This window comes from Eulemur rufifrons, chromosome 3 (genome assembly GCF_041146395.1).
Source record: "Eulemur rufifrons isolate Redbay chromosome 3, OSU_ERuf_1, whole genome shotgun sequence".
Taxonomy (NCBI): Eukaryota; Metazoa; Chordata; class Mammalia; order Primates; family Lemuridae; genus Eulemur; species Eulemur rufifrons.
The window spans coordinates 1,751,004-1,774,048 of record NC_090985.1 but is presented as its reverse complement, the minus strand read 5'-3'; the positions used below and the strand labels follow the sequence as shown (position 1 = coordinate 1,774,048).

Genomic DNA, 23,045 nt, shown 5'->3' with positions numbered 1-23,045 from the left:
AAAATAAAGCCTGCTTCACGGAGGGTGGTGGACAGGGCTTGGGCTTGGAGTGAAGAATTTTACATGCTGACCCTGGTTCAGCTGTTTCCCAGCGGTGTGCACTTTGATATGTCATTGAACCTCTCCGGGGCTCAGTTTCCTCATTTGTAAAGTGACGGTAATGCCACCATCGGTTTGCGGTGAGAGTTAGTGGACGGAGTCACACACACCCCATGGTGACACAGAGCCACACGGTGCACGGTGGGCGCTCAGTAACGGTCTTCACCTAGCAGTGGGGATCCCAGGACCTCTCAGACCTACGTCACCGGTGTGCTGTGACAGCCCATAGCCACGTGAGCAGTTTGAGGGGGACCAAGTACTCCTTTTTCCTTGGCTGATGGGGAATACATGCAAACCCCAATGGTGATCAAAGGATGCACTCCACTCAGGCTCACACATAACAGCTAGTTGGAGAATGTTCCAGAATGTCCTATGTTCCAACCCAAATTGATAAAAGCCGAGCCTCCAGGTAGGACCAACCTGCTTCTTCCCTAGGTCCAGGGAGGCTACCTTTTGATCTGGAGGAAGGCGGCTCCCTGAGTCTGCCCAGCGGGGCTCTTGCCACAGGGGAACTGGAAACACAGGCGCCCACCCCACCCAGCTCACAGAGGTCAAGAGTCAAAGGTGAAAGGCAATGAGTCCTTCCTATTTAGCAAGGATCCTTCAAACCACTACTGAAATGCAAACTAGTGAAACAAGGCGAGGTCGAAGGGCCTGCTCCCTGCTGGCCAGCTACTGCCGCCAGGGTCGGGTGCCGACCTCCTGCCCTCAGACAGAGAGGCCAGAATTTCCAGATGTGAGTCACAGTGCAGCAGCTGGGGACACAGAGCGCTGCGGGCAGGAGGCTGCCGGTCTGGAGCAGAGGACGCTGGGGACGGCCCACTTGGGTCTTGGGAGGCCAGATGGAGCAATAGCGAATTCCTGAGGGCAGACACCAGGATGCCAGCCGAGACTCTGACGGAGTTTCACCCCGAAACCCCAAAGACGAGGCTCTGAGGCACAAACAGGAAAAGACCACGTGCCTCCAGAGGCCAAGAGCGGGCGGGCGGCACTAACGGAGAAAGCTCCGGAGGAAAGGGCGGCCCCGAACCCCTCAGGCAGAGCAGCAAGACAGAAGGAGGACATCCCTCACTTCCGCTTTGCAAACTCCTGGCAGATGTCACCAATGAGGCACAGCTCCTTTCCCTGGGGACCCCAACTGTGCCTTCACGTCCTTCTTGCCTGAATTGATGAGTGAGACAAAACCTAATCGCCGTTGCAGGCTGGAGGAAAGACCTGCAGCCCCAGCAGGAGGGACAGCCCAGTGCTTGGGACGCACAAGTCCGGCCCCTTTGTTACGCTGTGCTGGAGTCTTGGAACCTGCACACTGGGGGCCACTTAGCAGCTGTGCCTCAGTTTCCCATCTGTGCGAGGGGGAACCCCGCAGGTGTATGTGAGGAGTGCCGCACTTGGCCTCCCGGTCACGCACACGTAGATGATCAAGGAGGGCTCACCGCCTTTCTTACACCCACGATTCCGCCCTCTGGGGGTGCCTTCGTCTTGGCCTCAGCCCAATGACACAGCTCACAGAACACCCTTACCACCTCCCCCTGTGTCCTAGACATTAGTAAACCTGTTAAGATTCACCCACACCTGGCTTGGCTGGAACCGCCAGCAGCCTTGAGACAGGAAAACGGGCCTCGTCACACCTGGTCTCAGGATAGGTGACCTCAAGCGGCGGCGAGCGTGGCAGGAGGATCACAGAAGAGAAAAGGGCCCCAACTCCAGGGCCTGGGGCTGAGAAGTCCCAGAAGGACCCTCATCCCCACCCCCACGGCAGGCAGACCCCATCACCGAGGGCGACATCTCCAAAGGCCGGTTCGACGCTTTGCTCCGGCCAGCCCTCTGGGGAGTCCCGGCGTGTCTGAAGCCGGGGGCAACGGTGGAATAACTTGCACTTGGCCGGAGGGGAATTAACCCGTAGGGGCGTCTGTAGAAGCCGCACAGGCCGACGCTCCCCAGCGTGGTGAGCAGGGGCGAGCTCTCCCTGCAGCAGGCCATTCAAGCAAACCCGTCCCCAGTTCTCCCCTGGAACCTGCTCCCTCCCGTTCCAGTCTCCACATACGGGTGGTTTGTTGTGTCGTTTTAACGCGCAAGACAGCTGAGGTCCAGAAAGCTTAAGCACGTTTTCAGGACCACCCAGGCAGCCGGCAGCCCACCCCAGCCTGGACTCTGACCCCCGACTCCAGCCCCGTGTCCTCGCGGCCTGTCCCCGAGCTGGCTGTCCTCCCCGGCCATCTGTCTGAGCAGCAGCAGTGAGGTGTCCTGGGCGGCAGCAGATGGAGGTGGATCAAGGCGCGGGAACCAAATGGCACCACGCTGGGGAGGAGAACTCTCCAAGTGGAAATATCCTCGTTTGAGGCCACAAACAACTGAAAGGAAGGAAATAAAAGCAAACCGCGGGCCAAGCAGCTGCTCGGTTCCGCAAGCCGAGCCCCGATAGGGCTCGTCACCCCTGGCCGGGCAGCCGCCTCCAACGTGGCACAGACGCCACTCGAGCCGGGCCAGCGCTCTCTGCTCTGCACTGGGTCACCATTTCTTCTGTCCTCCCGTGGAAAGTGGAGGAGACAGACCGGGCTTGTGAAAACAGAGCCTGCCCCGGAGCCGGACGGCGGGCGCTCCCAGCAAGGGCGGCCGGGTCCCCAGTTCAGAGACGGGAGCCTGGCACAGGCCGGGTTTGGCTTGGGAAGGACGGAGCAGGGACTGCACACGTGAGAAGACCATCCAGACACCCTGAGGTCATCGCAAACGTCAGTCACCCTCACCTCCTGCAGGTCTCTGAGGTGGTGGCCCCCGGGGCAGGCAGGGGGGAGCCCCCGCCTCCAGCCAGCAGCTGTGGGCTCTGGGCGCGGCCCTGGTGCTGACAGGAAACGTGTTCACGGAGCTCTGCTCAGGGGCACCAAGGTTTCAGCCCCGACCGGGAGCACCTGTCGGAGCCACCTGGGCGCACAGTGGCTCCCAGCACTGTCAGGTCCCAGGCAAGATGGGACAGTCGGCACAACCTCCACTCACTCTCCACGCGGGGCTCAAACCCCCCAGTCGTTGGACCGGAGCCTCCAGGTGCAGCAACCAGGCGGAACAGGGAGCCGGCTGCGTCACTGCTCAGGTGCCCCACGGCGAACGGCAGTCTCCCAACTTTCTGGAAAGCTCGAGAGCTTACAAGAGCTCTAGACGTGCATCGTTGTCTAATCCCAAGGGGAGGCAGGAAGGCCACCTGGGGACCTTCCTGAGAGTCCCTTTCCGGGCCTGCCAAGCAGAGCTGTGCCTTCGTGCAGCCCCTCCCCCTCCTCCCAGCCCGGTCTGTCGCTGGCCTGTGGCACATCCAAGTAGCCCAGCAGAGCAAACTCCACGGGCAGGAAGGAGACCGAAGGCACGTAAGACCCGCTCGTCCCCCAAAGACCTCAGCCTCACGCCCTGGCTGAGGGCAGCCTCCAGCCTGTCTTCCTGGGGACCCCTGTCTGCTCACCTACACACCTCGCCAGTCTGCCCCCTGCTTTAGGCCCCTGTCATTTTCACCTGGTTGACGGAAAAAGCTTCCACGCTGGTCTCCCTGCCCCGTCTACCTCCCTCCGCCCCATCCGAGGGGTTGGCCGAGTCGTCGTCCCGGGGGGAGGTTTACACCCCCCCCCCCCCCCCCCCCCCCCGCTGCTCAAGCTCCGTCCGCTGTCCTCGGTTGTACGGGGTCGTAACTCCTAGCATGGCCCTTCCTGACCTGACCTCTGCTCATCTGTCTGGGCGCTGACAGCGCTGGTGGATGACACCAGTGGGACAAAACAGAAACTGAAGTCTCTGAACACAGTCACCCCGAGGGACAGGGTCGTCCACGCCCCGCGCCCCTCACGGCTCCGGACGCCTCCCATGGCCCTGCCTGCGGCCGCTCCCGTGACACAACATGCTCCCAGGGGACGGCGAATTTCACCTCTACGCTCTGAGCACCCAGCACGGCGCCTGGCATCTGAGCAGTTCCTGTCAAAGGCTTCACACCTTTGCGACAAAGTCCAAATTCTACTGTTCTGAAGCACCTACTGGGTCCCAAACTCCGTATCAGACACTGTCACTTTCTCCGCCTTTTTGACTCTCACCACAACCTTGAAATCTAGACAATAACAACGGCAATAAAATAGTAATACCCAAAATTTATTTAGCATTTATTATATGCCAGGAATTGTCCTAAGTGTCCCCATGTTTGTATTCACTTACTGTGAACAACATCCCGATGAGTTAAGTACTCTTGTAATGTCCCTTCTACAGCTGAGGAAACTGACATTTGAAAAGGATGAGGGACTTAACTAAAGTTACCTAGTTCCCCAAATCTTTAAGAATTAAATCCAGACTCATCAGCTTCTACAACCTGTGTCCTTAACAACTATAATGACCCCATTTTACAGATGAAGAAACTGAGGCTCAGAAAGTTTAGGGGGTTGCTCAGGGCTGCCCGGCTAGCAAGTGGCCACGCCAGCCCTTCTGGCCCCACGTCCCGCTCTGGAGACCCCGCTGCTCCCTGCACCTGGAGATCCTCACTGTGGTTCAGGTGGGCTCAGGAAAGAACCTTGGCCCGTGAAAGCCAGGTTCCCGAGACAAGAAGCCCCCAGGAAAGCATGGCGTCCGAGCATAAAGCTGGCACTGTGCACCCGTCCTCGGGAAGTCCGTGCAGCCAAAGGACGCTGGGCTCTGCCTGAGTGTTGCTGGCAGTTGGGAGGACATGTGACTCATGGTATTTATAAGGAACACGCTGCCCACTTTCCTCTGACTGTCTGGGTAGCAGCACTTCCATGGAACACACTGCCTGGAGAATTCCAGATTAAACAGAGGAAAAGCAATCAGGGAAGGGAAACACACAGGCGCACACACAAACACACAGAAAAACGTGGCGTGTCTTGTGCAGCCCCGCAGAACTCCAGGAAGGCCCAGCACAGGCGCCGTGACCACAGAAGGAAGGATCAACGCCGGCCGGGGACAGGCTGGGGGCGTCACTCCCCCCTCGCGGGGGGCGGGGGGGGCAGTTCGAGGCGTCTCCAGCTCAGCTCTCGGGCTGCCTGCGGGGCCTCCGGGCAGGGTCGCTTTGGGATCCCGACTCTGCTAACGTGGGCGAGTGACCAAGTCGTTCACTTTCACTGGGCTGCCCCAGCCACAACATCGGGCCATCCAGGCCTACGTTCGCGGATGGCCGTGAGGACCAACGAGGTGACGCACAAGAAGGACTTGGCACTGGCCCAATCCACGGTCGCACCCAGTAAATGTTCCTCCGACCCCCCCCCCCCCCCCCCGAGAGAGAAGGTCCTGCCCCTCCCCTCGCAACAGCAAAATAGGCGGGAAACGCTCCAGCCATCGGTTCAGAGGAGCGAGTCCCTAGTTTCTGCTGACAAATGACATAGACAGTAAAGAGGGATGTACAAGCCATGCTGTCGGTGGCCTTGGTGGCCGCATCTGAGGAGCTGTACCAATGTCCCCACTCCGGGTCACAGCCTGTCACGACCAAGACACGAATGGGCATGACACAGATGCCAGATGAAAAGCCACTTCTGAACCGCAGCCACCGGCCTCCTAATGACAGCAAACACAAACGAGCCAACCCAGCAAGACATCTGGGACCATCCCCAAAAGTGACCATCCCTCCAGACAGGACCCAGCCCTGCCCATGAGTGGGATCTGCTTCCTGTCTCCCGAGGCTGCCGGCTGCAAACCCTGTGCCCGTCCGCGGCTTCCTGAGACGCCAACCGCACGGTGACAGCCATGGCATCTCAGCAAGAAGGGAAATGGGAGAGGCCGGTTTAAAAATTATATAATCCTCCATTTTTAAAATAGGAGTGGGTATTTTTGGAAAGAACTGGCTGGGTGAGTCGTTTACCAGCCCTGCTGGCCGGCCTGCGGGGACTCAGGGAAAGGCCTCAAATCCGTCTCTGGGAAGATGCGTCCCTGGTACAGCCGAGAGGAGAGGAGACCCGGGCTGGGCGGCACCGACAGAGACGGGCTCTGGGACCAGGGACGGGGCAGACACAGTCTGACCCTGCGGGAGCCGAGGACGGGCTCGGGCGCACAGTGGGGGGACAGCAGTTTGGACGCCAGTCCCCGGGATGGATCTCCGGGGCACAGCCCTCCACCAGCTACCCAAGCCCTGTGAGCGCGGCCACGCCCCACTCCTTGTTCCCACATTAGATGTTATCAATCAATCGCAACTCTCTTTCCCTACGAGCCCAGACCATCCTTGACACAAGCCTTTGGGACGCCACCAGCCACCAGTGGGGGTCGGCATGCCACGAGACTCCACCCTCTCCGCAGTGGCCTGCAAGTGGCCGCAGACGTGGTGTGGACCCTTGCTACGTCCTGGGATGGGCGTAACGAGACCCCTGACGCTGAGACACGCTCCCTGCAGCCTCGAGTTCAGGGCACCGTTGACACAAACACAGCTGGTCGGAAAGTGAAAACACTCATGTATTTTCGGAGCAAATAACGAGGACTTTCCAATCTACAGCACCTCACTGTGCCAAAGCCAAAGCCGTCCACAAATACTCTGGTTCTCTCCCCTTTTCAGCCGTGAGTCTGCACGGCCGTGTGGCCGGGTTTGGCCAACGCCGTGTGGGTACAAGTGCACACGCCACACACGCAGGCCTGGAGCCAGGGTGTGGCCGTGTCCCTTTCCCTCCACCCTGAGCCACCGTGAGGGAGCAGCCCTCGCTGACCCACGTCGGACCTGGGCACGCGTAAGAAGTGAACCTTTTTGCTACTCAGCTGCTGGTATTTGGGGTGTTTGTTTCTGCAGTGAGGCTTTGCGCGTCTTGACTCACAAAACCACTTCCGGCCAACCATTCTGTGGGCCCTCTCCACAACCTCGTGGAAGAGAAGAAATGTTATATCCACACTGCATACAGATAAGACAACTAAAGCCTGTTGAGATTAACATTTAAGGAATAGCAAAACCTTTTGCATCAACTGACTGGCTACCTTCACCAAAAAGGGAAATTCATATGCTCTAATCATGCAATTTTTACAAGAGGTGGTGTGCAGAAGCAAGTCATAGATCTCACTGAAAAATCAAATATTATCTGAAAATTGACCCAGAAGCACAAAAATTATTTCCAAGGTGACCAAACACAATCATCTGAGATTAAAGCCACCATCTGCCACACAGCCTCCCACACTCAGGGTTTCGCTTGTCTTTGGGACGGTGGCTGGAACCCTCCCATCCAGCCGCAGCCCACCCCAGATGGGAACGTGGTCTCCTCCGCTTCTCCACACAGGTTATCTGTGCAGATCCTACGCTCCTGTCAGCAACCACGCTCCCCCGCTCCTGCTCCTTCACATGTCAGACACGCCGTGCTCCAGGCCCCTGCCCCGCGGCCCCATGTCCCCAGCTCCAGGCTATAGATAATCACAATAATTACATTAGCCAATGAGTCATCATTTTAGCTCCTTCTTCCTCCAACATGGCTTTCAATTTCTATTTTTACATAAATGGCCTGATTGTAAATTCCTTAACGTCAGCCAACCCCACTCTTTCCAGCAGCAGGCAGAGTGTGCATTGCAGACATAAAAATATCACAATAGATTTCTCTTCACTCTCTCGAGGCGTGTGAATAACATCCCTGAGAAGAAGTCGCGGGCAGAGGGGACCATGTTCCGCCTCGTCTGTGGTCACTGTCCTGGGGGAGGGCCCACAGCAGGCTCCTGATCACAGGTGTTAGTCGGTCACCCAGTTGGTGCCGTTGCTGGGCTCGGGGCTGCGCAGACACAAGGACGTGACGTCCCCCCACCCATCTGACCGCTGTCTCCTCTCCCAGCGTCCTGCCCCGAGGCCCCTGCCAGCCCTCCCCACACAGACGTGCATGAGCAGAGCTCTAATCCAGCTGGCGGGGTGAGGGTGAGTTTCGGAGGCGGCTTTGGAGCATTCCAGGAAAGGAAATTCTGAGATCGGAGTGATCAGGGAAGGCTTCTCAGAGGAGATGCAGCTTGACCGGGACCAGCAGTCAGAGGCCCAGCTGTGGGACGGCGGGAGGACTGGCCCAGGTGCAGCAGGGGCAAGGTGAGGAGGGCAGGGGCAAGGTGAAGAGGGCAGGGGCAAGGTGAGGAGGGCAGGGGCAAGGTGAAGAGGGCAGGGGCAAGGTGAGGAGGACAGGGGCAAGGTGAGGAGGACAGAGGCGATGAGACCTGATGGTGGAGTAGACACCTGCCTGCAGCGGCCCCAGAGCAGGGAGCGGACGGGGACGGGTCAGAGGAAGTGCCCAGACCGGCAGCTTCCTGCCCCCTCGAGCCCTCTGGCTTGGATTTCAGGGCTCCCCTCCCTGGGCACCGCCGGCGGCATCCAGCCCCGCTCGCCCCAACCACCACCATGTGGCCACGTGGAGAAGGGGAGCGTCGGACTTAGGGCTCCCACGGAGACGGGAGAGTGCGAGAGAGGCTCCTACTTCCCCTCCTGTTGTCGCGGCCAGACGTGACTCCCAGGGTCTCCACACACCCTCGCACTGAACCCACATGCAGTAGCCTCGCCAAGGGTTTGCTTTGCAAAGTCACAGTCTTAACTCGCTTGGATTTTTAAGCCTAGGTTTCAGTCTGGAGGAATATTGGACAGAGGGCGCCGGTCGTGGACTCATCCCAGGAGCAGTATTCATCCTCGCCTCTCCTCGGCCAAGGAAAGCTCCTGTGCTGGAAAAAGCACCTCACCGTCCACCGAGCCGTATGGCGCAGACTATAAATAGAAATAAAGAAGCCATTCTGACACGTTTGCCATTTTGCCTTGAGCTCCCAGAGCTCCCAGAGCAGGAAAAGAGCTGGATATTTTCCCTCCCACTTGGAAAAAAATCCTATTTCTTTAGGTTTCCAAATAATATCGCACTAATAAAACATGATCGTCTATTTTTTTTTTAAAAGGCACAGACTCAGACTCTTTAATGAGAGGATATTTATTCTAACCTGTCGTTTTTATAACTAAGAAACAAAGGAGGGAGGAAGGTTCACTGAATCCCTGCCGCGCACCAGGCACGACGCTGCGTATTTCCTACGTGTTGCCTCATGCAATCCTCACCGCCATCTGGTAAGCATCCTCGGCCTCACTTTCATGATCAAAGAATTTGAGGTACAGTGGTGAAGTGACTTTCCTGATGTCACACGCTAGCTAGGGGACTTGGGGGACTGGAAATTCTCCCTCCTGAGCGAGGACAGCCTCACTGGGGAGGAAGACGAGGCTGTCCCAGGCACCCCCACCATGTGCTCTCGGGGGAGGCCAAGGAGGCTGAGACACGACTGAGGGACGGGCCACGCACCCCATTTGCCCCTCAGAATCTAAGGACTGCGGGCGCCGGAGCCACACGGCAGGTGGAAATGGACACGAGGCCGTGAGCACCCGCAAGGAAGGGGCGGCCGTCGGAGGTGCACCTAACAAGGAGGCCGGGCAAAGCCCAGGGCAGGACACACAAACTCTGGCCATCACAGTGGGCCAGGCAGAGAGACAGTCCCCCTGGCGGAGGCCGCCCCGGGTGCCACCTGCTGAGCCACTGGACACCCCCCACGCTCGGCGAGAGCCGCAGGGGGCTACAGCTCACTGTGTCCAGGCCTTGATAAACTTCCCATCATTTAAAAATGAACAGAAAGTAAAACAAACCAAATTTAAAGGAGCCAGTGAAAGGCTCCGCTGACATAGAGGATGAAGATCCCGCCAGGGGCCGGGAACAAGAATAAGCTGAACAGGCGCCCAAGGCACAGTCTCAGCCCGCGTGCGGGGCGCGGGCTCCACGCACCCAGACACGGACGCTGAGACCGCACGGCAACGGCACAGGCGAGGTCGACGCTGAAACCCGGGAGGTTATGAGGAAACAGGGCGCAACGGTGTCACTTAAGTCTGCCCCGGGAGGAGGGAACAGCACAACTGACACCGGAGAAGCCAGTGGTGTGGACGGAGTGGCGAGTCCTCAGCACCGAGCGTTTCCAGGTCTGTGTGCGGCCACGCGGGGCCCTCCCCGCCGTCTCAGGCCCGAGGCCGACCCGTCCTGCAGGGACCAGCCAAAGACTCTCGGTGGGCGATGACGTCTTCTAAGGCACCCACACGTTCTGCCCTGGGCTTTGGGGACTGGAGAAGATGCGGAAGGACGCTAAGAGGTGGGGACATTGAGCTGGAACCCGAAGGATGAATAGGAGATTCTCAGGGACACACAGAGCTTGACCGGAGTCAAGCCAAGGAGTAAATGGCCAGTGTGCTGTCCTCGCTGGAGCACAGAGAGGAGGGGCCGGGCCTTGGGCTGCTCTGAGTGTCACGCCAGAGAGTTCACCCTGCTGGGGGTGGGAGAGGGACCTCAGCTCTGACCTAGAAACCCTTGCTGCTGCCAGGCACCGGGACACTCCAGTGAATGAAACATGCTCTCCCCCCTTGAGAAGCCCAGAAGCTAGTGGGTTTTAACTGTGGGAAAAAACAGCAAAATTGACCTTTCAGAAAGATATTTGGTAATTTATATAAATCTTTTTTTTTTTTTTTTTTTTTTTTTTTAATGTGAGACAGAGTCTTGCTCCTTTCCCCAGGCTGGAGAGCAGAGGTGTGATCACAGCTCACTGCAGCCTCCAACTGATGGGCTCCAGCCATCCTCCTGCCTCAGCCTCCCAAGTAGCTGGGACTACATGCACGTGCCACCACGCCTGGCTAATTTTTTTATTTTTTGGTAGGGACAGGGCCTTGCTATTGCCCAGGCTGTTCTCAAACTCCTGGGCTCAAGCAATCCTCCTGCCTCGGCCACCCAGAGTGCCAGGATTACAGGCGTGAGCCCGGCCTGATACAAATCTTAATTCTTACTTGTACAACCATCAAAATTATTTTGAAAAGCATAATTCAGAGTGTTGGCTCCAAAATCATCTGCATGAGTTCAGATTTGGGCTGTTGGGTTTGCCGTGTGCCCCTGAGGACATGATTTCACCTTGATGGCGCGTCAGGTTCCTGCCGCCCCGACAGCAAACAGTGGCAGTGAACAGGCAGGAACAGCCGCCGCGGCAGCCGCCGGGCTGAGCACGTCGGCATCAGCTCAGTCCTCGCCAAGCGCCGAGTGCCTTGCTCAAGGTCAAGTGAGGACAGCTATTATTAGCTCTCACTTTTATCCTGCATGATCTCCTTTTATTTCCAAGAGACAAACGCATCAGTGAAATTAAAATCAATCATGTGTGTAAAGGGAAAACACGGCAGTGACGTGCGACGTGGGTTTCTCTGGAAGTCCCCCCTCCTCCAGTCCAGCCAGGCTCCCAGGCAGGGATCTCGACGCCCAGCTGAGGCCGCCACTGGCCCCGACCCCCCCTTCCGCCAGGGTGTGCCACCCTTTCCAGCTGCCGCACCTGCGCTGTGGGTACGGCCGGCCTGCGCTAGCGATCGCTAACAGCATGCTCGTTCCGGTATTCTCTCAGCCTCATAAATTAGACCTAATGATGTGCTTTCCTGTTGCATTAAAAAGGCATGACTACATGTTTTTATAAACATGTTTAACCATAAATCTGGTTAGTCTGATCAGCGAGCCAATTCTGCCTGTGAAAAAATATGACAAATCTTCCAATACAACTTAAAAAACATACAGTGTCCCTGGGAAACCTATCATAACAGCGAGGACAAAAGCAGGTCCCGTTTCCTTGGCGTGTTATCATGCTTTGTGCTGGCACTCCACACGCATGTGTATCTGCAAAACAGCGTTGCAAAGAAAATGCCAAAATAGTCCTCCCAGCACGCCTACGAGCAGGAATTACTAGGTGCACCACACAGGCGAGAAGCCTGGGGCTCAGGGAGGGTAAGTGGCTCGGGCAACGCCGTGCGGTCACTTCATGGCCGAACTCGGATTTGAATACAAGTCTCCGTCTCCAAACTCCACACTCTTCTATGTCAGCTTGTAATACACATAAAAGAAGGTAAAAGAAGTCTATGGAAATGACATCGAAACCTCCAATTGGAATTTGCTTCAGATGGACACAAAGACAGAGGCATTTCAGTGGCCCCTGGACACTGGCCACAGGTGATCTCGGTATGGTGGAACAATACGCTGACGAGGGCTTCACCAAAGGTGGCTACAAATAACTTGGATTAAAATAGGACACGAAGCTGGGCGTGGTGGCACCTCCAGTCCCCGCTACCCGGGAGGCTGAGGCAGGATTCTCGCTTGAGCCCAGGAGTTGGAGGCTGCAGTGCGCTACGATTGCACCTGTGATTAGCTTCTGCATTGCAGCCTGGGCGATGTAGCGAGACCCCACCTCTAAAACAAAACAAAACAACAAAAGCAGGAGCTGGAGTTAAAGTGAAAAGCGTGCTCATTATGAACTCCCAGGTACAATGACGTAAATTCTTGGCACTCAAAGCTGCTGGTCAGATTATGCCAGAGAAAGCCAGGTGTTCGTGGACCGTGTTTAAATCAGGTTCACAGAAAGTGTGATTTAAAATGAGATGCTCATCATCATCAGTTTGGCAAGATGGCCTCTGGCGTGTCTTGGTTTTCTATGTCATTATCGTTTGGCCGTGTCCAGGACAGAGTGAACTCAACGGCATTGATCGAGTGCTCTAGGACTGTGCCCTGTGGTTCCTGCAGTGTGTCAGCCACATGGGGCAAGTGTCACCCTCACAGAGACTGGGAACACTCACAGCCTCCAGTCTCTGTGACGGACGCAGCAGGTTCCCATTCAGGGACTGACAACTGCTCATCCTCCAAGAGCAGTTTATGCATCGTCTTTCCTGATTTCCCAAGACATTTCCTACTCCCTTTGGGCTCCTAAACCACCTGATATATTCTTCTATAATAGTAGCTCATGCTGAATTGTACTTGTTTACTTTTCTGCTCCACTTCTCCACTAGACTATAAGCAGGTTGAAGGAAGAGGCTTTATCCCACTATCCTGGTGCCCACTACAAGGCCTAGCAGGTAGTTAGTGTTCAAATAGGTTTATCAAATCAATGAGAAAGATGACGTCTGGATGATGGTTGGGCTGATGAACAGATAGGTGAATGAATGGATGGAAGGTTGAGTAGGCAAATGGATGGGGAATGTAACTGAATGTCTTATTTGATGAAGAGCTAGATGGGTGGGTGGATGGATAGATGAATAGATGGATGGATGGGTGGGTGGATGGGTAGGTGGATGGATGGGTAGGTGGATGGGTGAGTGGATAGATGGGTGGATGTGAGCCTAGATGGTTGAATGGATGGATGGATGGGTGAGTGGATGGATGGATGGGTGGATGGATGTGTGGGTGGGTGGGTGAGTGGATAGATGAGTGGATGTGAGCCTAGATGGTTGAATGGATGGATGGATGAATGGAAGGATGGGTGGGTAGGTGGATGGATGGATGAATGGATGGATGGATGGATGGGTGGGTGGATAGATGGGTGGATGTGAGCCTAGATGGTTGAATGGATGGGTGGATGGGTGGATGGATGGATGGGTAGGTGGGTGGATGGATGGGTGGGTGGGGGGATAGATGGGTGGATGTGAGCCTAGATGGTTGAATGGATGTGTGGATGGGTGGATGGATGGGTGGGTAGGTGGGTGGATGGATGGGTGGGTGGGGGGATAGATGGGTGGATGTGAGCCTAGATGGTTGAATGGATGAGTGGATGGGTGGATGGATGGGTGGGTAGGTGGGTGGATGGATGGGTGGGTGGGGGGATAGATGGGTGGATGTGAGCCTAGATGGTTGAATGGATGTGTGGATGGGTGGATGGATGGATGGGTGGATGGGTAGATAGGTGGATGGATGGGTGGGTGGATGGGTGGATGGGTGGGTGAGTGGATAGATGAGTGGATGTGATCCTAGATGGTTGAATGGATGGATGGATGAATAGATGGATGGGTGGGTGGATGGATGGGTGGGTAGGTGGATGGATGGGTAGGTGGATGGATGTGTGGGTGGGTGGGTGAGTGGATAGATGAGTGGATATGAGCCTAGATGGTTGAATGGATGGATGGATGAATGGAAGGATGGGTGGTAGGTGGATGGATGGATGAATGGATGGATGGATGGATGGATGGATGGGTGGGTGGATAGATGGGTGGATGTGAGCCTAGATGGTTGAATGGATGGGTGGATGGGTGGATGGATGGGTGGGTGGATGGGTGGGTGAGTGGATAGATGAGTGGATGTGAGCCTAGATGGTTGAATGGATGGATGGATGGATGGGTGGGTAGGTGGATGGATGGATGAATGGATGGTTGGGTGAGTGGATGGGTGGATGGATGGGTGGGTAGGTGGGTGGATGGATGGGTGGGTGGGGGGATAGATGGGTGGATGTGAGCCTAGATGGTTGAATGGATGTGTGGATGGGTGGATGGATGGATGGGTGGATGAGTGGATGTGTGGATGGATGAAATGGATGGACATAACATAGGTGATTTGGTAGAGGGACAGACCAGTGGGTGGACAGATGGACAGACAAGGAGCAGACATGTTCTCAAGAAGCCAAGTCACTGAGCCATTTTAAGTACAAGTTTAAAGAGCAAAGATGACTCAAAAATGAAAATGGAAAGTTGTTCTTCAGGAGATTCCAAAGCTAATCTTACTTAAATCAAAAAGGAAATATAGTTTCAGGCTATGTTTATAAGACTTCTTTTGATTTACAAGACAGTAGGACTGATCTCAATAATGTCACATTGTTGTACAACCTTATTATCATTAAGAAAAAAATCAATTTATCAACTGTGTGGTAGGTAGAGTGCTACTATCACTCCACCAAGACAGCACCTGGCACACGCATACCTACCCCTATTACTCAAATACCAATGTAGGTTCTGCAGTATAGAGATTCTGCAGATGTAATTAAGGCCCAAATCAGTTGACTTTAAGATAGCTGGACTGTTTGGGTGGGTCTGACTTAATCACATGAGCCCTTTAAAAGCAGAGAGCATTCTCCAGTTGGTTGCAGAAAGAGAACTTAGATATTCAAGGCACAATCAATCTTTGGTACACTAATCAATATTTGGTACGCTATTGTTGGCTTCAAGATGGAAGAGACCACAGGGCAAGAAGTACAGGTGGCCTCTAGGTGCTGAAAGCAGCCCCAAGCTGACAACATGCAAGGAAATGAGGACTCCAGTCACACGGCCTTAAGGAAGTGCATTCAGCCAACCACAGGAAGGGCTTGGAAGCAGAGTTTTCCTCAGAGCCTCTGGACAAGAACAGAGCCTGATCAACACCGTGATCTCAGCCTCACGACCCCCTGAGCACAGACCTGTCAGCTGCGTCAGGCTTCTGACCCACAGGACTGTAAGCTAATAAGCAACAATAATAAATGGGTGTTGTTTTAAGCTGCTAATGTTGTGGCAATTTTTTTATGCAGTAAAGTTAAATTAATATATCAATGTCCTGCAGAATAACTCCACAAAGGAAATTCATTCTTGATATAAATTGAATTGTTGCCTTTTCTCCTAATCGATTAAGGAACTATTTAACAGCAACATTCTTTCTCAGATCGATTCAAACGCTGACTTCACAATACAAACATTTTCCCATATAAAGAAATGTTCTTTTGCAAGATTTTAAATAGCTACATACTATGGCATTATATGCAGACACAATAATTGATAGACTCTTTCCCCTACTGTGGGGCATTTGGAAGGTTTCCAATTTTTCATTATTGGAAACATCATTGTTACAAAAAATTCTTATAGATGCATTCTTGTGCTCTTCTCTGATAAAGTCTTTAACATCAGGTCCCAGAAGTGAAATTGCTGGCTTAAATAGGTGCCTATTTTTAAAGCTTTCAATACAATTCATACTTCTACCATTATACAAGACTGTAAAGTCCTCACCCGGCCACAAGTAGGTAATTTAAGAAACACCAATAACTTATTCTTGCATCTTCATTCTCTAGCATTCATATGTATCATCTCGCCCCTGATTACTGGCATTTCTTAGTATCTCTCTGCATCTTGGGATGGTGGCATATGTTATTGATCAATTAAATCACTGACAATTTTCAGCAAAGTCAGTTCTCTCTAATATTCTTCTAATTCTGCTTTAAATCATCCTAGTCCATTGTTGACTTTGTTACAGGTATTTTTTTAGCTTTCTCATATGTTATTTCATTGCAAGCTGTGATCTCTTATTTCACAGAACTGATTTTCTTTTATTGCAGGGAGTTCAAAGCAGATGCTACCAACAATTTTACTTCTGTTTCCTGTAGCAATTTTCTGTATTGTTCTTTCTCTACTCCTTCAATGCCACGGCTGCAGTCGGCTTCTCACCCATCCTGCGCCCAGTCCCACCTCTTCTTTAAACCTGCCCTGAGGAAGTCCAGCCCACAATTTGTCTCTCATCAAAACTCAGCCTTTCTGTTTGTGATGCTCGTTGAGCATTGATCACCAATGACTCCCATGTGCTATTTTTGTGTTGCCTTGTGTCGCAAACTGAGTCTCTTCTGTTTTAAACAGACACACCAGAACTTAGACCTGAGAGGGTTATCACACCCAACACACCCTCCGGAGGACGGGGGACTTATTCTAATGACGTTCTGGAGGGAGTGGCCTTCAAAGCCTGCAGCTCATCCTCAAGACTACTCTTTTTTTTTTATTTTTTGAGACAGAGTCTCACTCTGTTGCCCAGGCTAGAGTGCCGTGGTGTCAGCCTAGCTCACAGCAACCTCAGACTCCTGTGCTCAAGCGATCCTCCTGCCTCAGCCTCCCGAGTAGCTGGGACTACAGGCATGCGCCACCATGCCCAGCTAATTTTTTTTTTCTGTATATATTTTTAGCTGTCCATATAATTTCTTTCTATTTTTAGTAGAGATGGGATCTCACTCTTGCTCAGGCTGGTCTTGAACTCCTGAGCTCAAACGATCCTCCCGCCTCGGCCTCCCAGAGCACTAGGATTACAGGCATGAGCCACCTCGCCCAGCCAAGACTATTCTTAAAAGTGGCAAATTTTTATCCTTCTTAGGATTTAATTCCCGGAAATGGCCAGAGGTCACTTGAAAAGAAAACCAGAAACTAAGCAGGTGACCAAACAGCATAACACTTTGCCAGAGATGAGGTGTAACTCCAAAGGTAAGAGATTAATTTTCTTCTGGGGCTTATAATCTGGTTCAGACAGCAATTCCCAAGACTCTTTCAAACTGTCCAAGCAGCTGTCCAAGGGGCAGTTATACTCAACGTTACTGCTCCCCTTTCCCCATCCCCTCTGCTAGGTATATGAAAAAGATGGAATTCCATAAATATTTAGAAAATAAGTGATCAAATGGACAAACTCCTCCCCATTTCCTCTTTCCTGGTTCCTGGAAGAAAGTTGTTCTTTCGGCCCCGCCCACGTGCAGGGAGAACTTCTCCCTCTGTGTCCACTCAGCACGGGTTTCCCTCCAAAAGAATATTTTTCAAAACTGGGGTCCAGAGACCCCTGTGGACATAGTCTTAGGGGCTCTCTGATACTGGATGAGCACCTGACAATGAATGAAACGCCGCACACAATTTCACACATTTGCATTAGTGAGTACCTTGGACAAAGTCAAGGTCAAATAACGTCTAGAGGCCCTCTAGAAAGTTTTCACAGGAGTTAGAATAAGTGGTAGAAGAACCAAGTCATCACACGGCACCGGCACGTGTTGGTGAGGCCTGCCAGTCTCCCCGGTATAAAGTGTTTCGTGGAGCATTCTGGCTGCTAACAGATGCATTTTACAAACCTCGTCTTCACCCCCACTGATATTCAGTTGTTCAGCCGCAGTACGTAAACACACAATGAGGAGTGTCCATCAGCCTGCATGTGAAATTTGTTTCGGTGTCAGATATCGGGCATTTCCTTTTACAACAACCGCTTACTAGAAGAATGAATTAGTGGCCCAAAATGAGTTCATTGCTAAAAAGACACATGATGACTCAAACAATAGTCCTTTACACACAAAATCAAATAAATCAAGATACTAACAAGCGAAATATAAACCAGAGAGAGAAAACTTCTTCCTATTAAGCCCAACATCAGGGATTTCGATGTGGCATATCGAGTTTATGTTGACAATTTGAATGTTACTCATGCGAGAGTTTTGTTTGCACCTCATTCGTAAATTTGTTCTACATTTGTAGTCGTGTAGGAACGGTAAGCTGAAGGCGTCTACACCTAGTTTTATGTTTGTACATACTTAGGTAACATAATAACAATGGTAATCTAGGTCAACACGGGACATCTTGGGAACGTTTTCCCTTAAAGAGAATCTGCGTCTTGCTCGGGCAAGAGCGGCACTGCCCAAGCTCACAACCACGGTAACCACCAAAGGAAGGCGGCCGCCGCCAAACGCATTTTTTAAACACCTACCTTGGTGCCGGGCAAGGGCTGCCGCGGGAAGGGCCTGGCTCAGCAGGAGACTTAAACCTGAAAAGAAGCTCTGCTTGTTTGGATTCTGCTTTGTAAATATTGTCCCGGCCGGGCAGGAAGGGGCAGGTTTTAAAAACAGCCATAATCATCCTCTTCTGTGTATTCCTGTTGCTTTGGACCCGGCTCACAGAAACGCAAACAGCCTTCAGCTGCCTCCTCAGATAATGAGGCAGTTTCTCCGGGGTTGATGGGATCTCCAAGCTGCTGCTGATTTTATCAGCGCACAGAGCTTGTTCCTTGGGCTGTTAAGAAATAAATCTGCCCCTGCTGCTTTCATGCAGCTGTGGGAGTGGGGGAGGGGAGGGGCTGGCCCGGCACGGGGTCCCCGTGCGAGCTGCACGGGCGGACAGGGGAAAGCGCGTGAGTCCAGGCAGCCGTGGTGGCTCCGTGCAGCCACGTGACCGCTCCCAGCCTGGCCGCTTCTGGAAGTTCAGGCTCGGCAGCCTCCTGCCTCGGGGATGAGTCACAGCCTTTGCTCCAACGACAGCGAAAGCAACAACCAAAAACCTTCCCCACGTGGCCCTGCTACTTGCCACCTGGCTCAGGTACTATGACAAGAGCTCTGTCCCAGCTGGTTACCGACGGCGGGAAGATCTTCGTTTTATTATAAAAGGAAGATACGTCTGCTCTGACATTGCAGCCTTTCCCAGAGGCTTTGACATTTTCACCTGACGCAGAGGAATCCCAGCCGTCCGTCAGGACGGACACGTGCTTCCCGCAAGTCCAGTCCTGCGTGGGAACCTGCCCTTGGACGCCCAAAGCCCCAGGCCAGGGGCCTCCAAACAGTGCTGCTCAGGTGGGGAGGCTGAGGCCCAGAAGGGTCGGTCTGCCTCCAGTCCTACGGCCACTTGGTATCGAAGCTAAAAGCAAAACTTAGGGCTCCTGTCCCTTAGTCTAGAACTTTTCCCACCAAACCACAACTTTGTCCTCAACAAAACAGACGCTGTCTCACAAACTCTCAGACTGTGCGGCAACATCGTCTGCAAACCAGGGCCCGAAGAGGCACCGTTGTCCTCAGCAAGACGCAAGTCACAAGGGTCAGAGTATTTCAGAGCTGCCGAGAGATCTGGGGTCCAGCTGATTTACACTCCACGTGGGGTAACTGCCGCTCACAGACAGCGCCAGCAACGGCAGCACCGGGTCAGAGGCAGAGCGGGGACTGTGGGTCTGGAGCCCAGGAGAGACCTGAGCTCGAACAGCCACCCCACGGAGTAGCTGCGTCTGTGGGACCGTCGCTGACCCTCTCTCGGACCCTTTCCTCACCCAGATCGTCCAGACGGTCTAGAGCCGACCCCACGGAGCTGCGGGAGGCCTGAAGGGGACAACGAACACAAGCGCTCCTCACAGCACCTGGCCGGCATGGCCTTCACCATCACCTTCACCATCACCTTCACCATCACCTTCATCATCACCTTCACCATCACCTTCACCATCACCTTCACCATCACCTTCACCATCACCTTCATCATCACATTCACCTGCACCTTCATCATCACCATCATCATCACCTTCCCCATCACCTTCACCATCACCTTCACCATCACCTTCACCTTCACCATCACTTTCACCTGTACCTTCACCATCACCTTCACCATCTCCTTCACCATCACCTTCACCATCTCCTTCACCATCTCCTTCACCATCACCTTCACCATCACCTTCACCATCACCTTCATCATCACATTCACCTGCACCTTCACCATCACCTTCACCATCACCTTCACCATCTCCTTCACCATCACCTTCACCATCTCCTTCACCATCACCTTCACCATCACCTTCACCATCTCCTTCACCATCACCTTCACCATCACCTTCACCATCACCTTCACCATCACCTTCACCATCTCCTTCACCATCACCTTCACCATCTCCTTCACCATCACCTTCACCATCACCTTCACCTGTACCTTCACCATCACCTTCACCATCTCCTTCACCATCTCCTTCACCATCACCTTCACCATCTCCTTCACCATCACCTTCACCATCACCTTCACCATCACCTTCACCATCACCTTCACCTGTACCTTCACCATCTCCTTCACCATCTCCTTCACCATCTCCTTCACCATCTCCTTCACCATCACCTTCACTATCTCCTTCACCATCACCTTCACCATCACCTTCACCTGTACCTTCACCATCACCTTCACCATCTCCTTCACCATCACCATCACCATCACCTTCACCTGTACCTTCACCATCACCTTCACCATCACCTTCACCATCACCTTCACCATCACCTTCACCTGCACCTTCACCATCACCTTCACCATCACCTTCATCATCACCTTCACCATCACCTTCATCATCACCATCACCTTCACCATCACCTGCACCTTCACCTGTACCTTCACCACCTCATCTCCAGCCCAGGGCACCTTCCGTGACAATATTTTGCTTCTTATAAGATTCTTCTCTGTTTTTTTTTGTAATAAATTCTAAAATTAAACCTTCTTGATTTGGCATTTCCTAATCTAATGCCTAAAACTTTGAGTCAAAGTTGAACGGGATACTTCCCACACTCTAGCAGGAGAGCAGCACCCCTGCCTGGTCACTGGGCGGCCACGTGTGTCATCCACGGCCTTCTGCAGTACCCACACTCATCCCACGGAAGAACGCCGTCCCAGCGACCTCCTTGTGTGTGGTGGACAGGAGCAGCCGCGCCGTGGCCCAGGGGAGGCTCAGAAGGGCACCTGTCGGTACAGCCGGGTTCCACCCCCGTCTTTGCGGACCACCCAACCTCGCACTGGGCAGGGAGGCAGGCGGCAGCTCCAGCCTCCCGACCTGAGGAGATGCAGGAGGGGCCCTGGGGACAGGAGCAGGTCACCCTCTTCCCTGGGGCTCTGGGGACAATGAGCTCGGGAGCCGTTCGCATGAGGTCTGTGCCCAGTGCCCTTGCAAAGGGCTTCATTCCATAAAAGAGCTGCCGACACTCGACACGTCCCCTTGCTTCAAGAGCCTCTGCGTAGGGGACTCCGCTAGTCCCCTCACCCCGGCCAGGCCCGGTGAGGCCACGGCCCCCACAGTGGAGCCGGCACCACACTCGGGTCTCCCCTTCTTCTCTGCAACAGTAGCAAGAGCTACCGTTACTCGAGTTCTAATTTCGTGCCGGCCACAGGGCTAAGCGTGTGCTTCATCTCATTTTGCCCTCACAGTAACCCAAGAGGTAGTGGCCGTGACTGTCCCCCACTTTACAGTCACAAAACTGAGGCTCCAAGAGGTTAAGACACTTGTGAACAACCACACAACCCCGTTGGTGGCCGGCCAGGATGTGAACCTGGGTCCGACTCCAGAGTCCAGAGGCTCAGCCGCCTCCCTCTCTGCCGGCTCCCCGCCCCGCCGCGGCCCGCTTGCCGCCCCACCCCGCTGCCCGCGAGGACGAGGACAGACCACACGGTGTGGCCGTGTTCTCAGCATCTCTGGGGTCTGCGTCAAGGCAGGGACCAGCTGGGCTGCTCTAGGGATGCCGCCTGCTGGCCCCACGTCCCCTCCTGCCGGAACCACACGGAATGCTGGCTGTCCACGGAAGGGTGGAGAGTCTCGGCCACCTTTGCTCACGGAGAAGGTACTACTGGTCACCCGTGAGGTCCCCTCCAGGAAAAATCACGGTGGGCGGGAAGGAAACGCCCAACTGGAGTCTCCATAATCCCAATCTGTGACGCAGGGATGATCCTCTCTTACCATTTACGTATTTGGGACTCCAAGGTTTGTTAAAATAGTGACACTCAAAGCCAAAATTGTTCTACAGAGAGAAACCTTCACCCGACGGCAGCGAGCCTGGGCCCCTGTGGGAACACGCTGGACGGGGAACCGCTGGGACCGGAGGCCTCACGGGCACCTTGTGAGCACCCAGAAAAGGCTCCTCTAGGGACTTGGGCAGCCTGAGAGCACACGGCATGGCACGCCGGCAGTGTCATTGCAAAAACCTCGACCCCTGACACCAAGGTGAGGGGACTAGGAGGCGGGGCCTTCGGCAGGCAGCTGGGTCAGGAGGTCAGAGCCGCCGTCAATGGGACCAGTGCCCTTGCCGGAGACCCCAGGCTCTCTGCTCTCCAGCCTGTGAGGGGACAACCAGGAGGTGGCTGTCTGCAGCCCAGGACAGAGCCCTCCCCACAGCCCAACCGCGCTGGAGCCGGACCTCAGACTCGGCAGCCTCTGGAGCTGCGAGGGAAGATTCCTGCTGTTCGTAAGCCACCCCGTCTACTGTGTGACCGCAGCCCAGGGTGACCAGGATGGTGGCTCTGATAGGAGATCCCCGTCTGCCCTGACCGTTTCTTACAAAGCCAAGGGTCGCTCCCACCACTGTACAAACGAGAAAATGCAGGTCTGGAGAAATCAAGCCGTGAGTCCGAATTCACATGGCACGCCAGTGGCAGAACCTCGAACCCAGGACCTCGGCCTCACTGCAGAGCCAATGCTTTCCTGACCACATCCCAGCATGGGTATGTGACCATGTCAGAACCTTCCAGGACACGTACCCAAGCAGCAGATTTATTTCAGTCATGCAGAGATGTAGGGAGCAGCAGCAGGAACTGACCCAGAATTGCAGGAAAGTGAAGTCACTGCTCTCAGCCCACAGCCCACACCCCACAGTCATTATTTTAAAAGCACCGAGACCGTCCATTAGAGCTGGCGCTGGCGCTGTGCCCCTGTCAACATCCGGGC

The 23,045-nt window shown here is 54.1% G+C and overlaps 1 protein-coding gene across 1 annotated transcript in view; it reads right to left on the bottom strand.

Moving 5' to 3' along the window:
- Positions 1-23,045, bottom strand: part of CEMIP (cell migration inducing hyaluronidase 1) — a 150,925-nt gene that overhangs the window by 106,910 nt on the left and 20,970 nt on the right. The gene's annotated exons all lie outside the window — the stretch shown is intronic.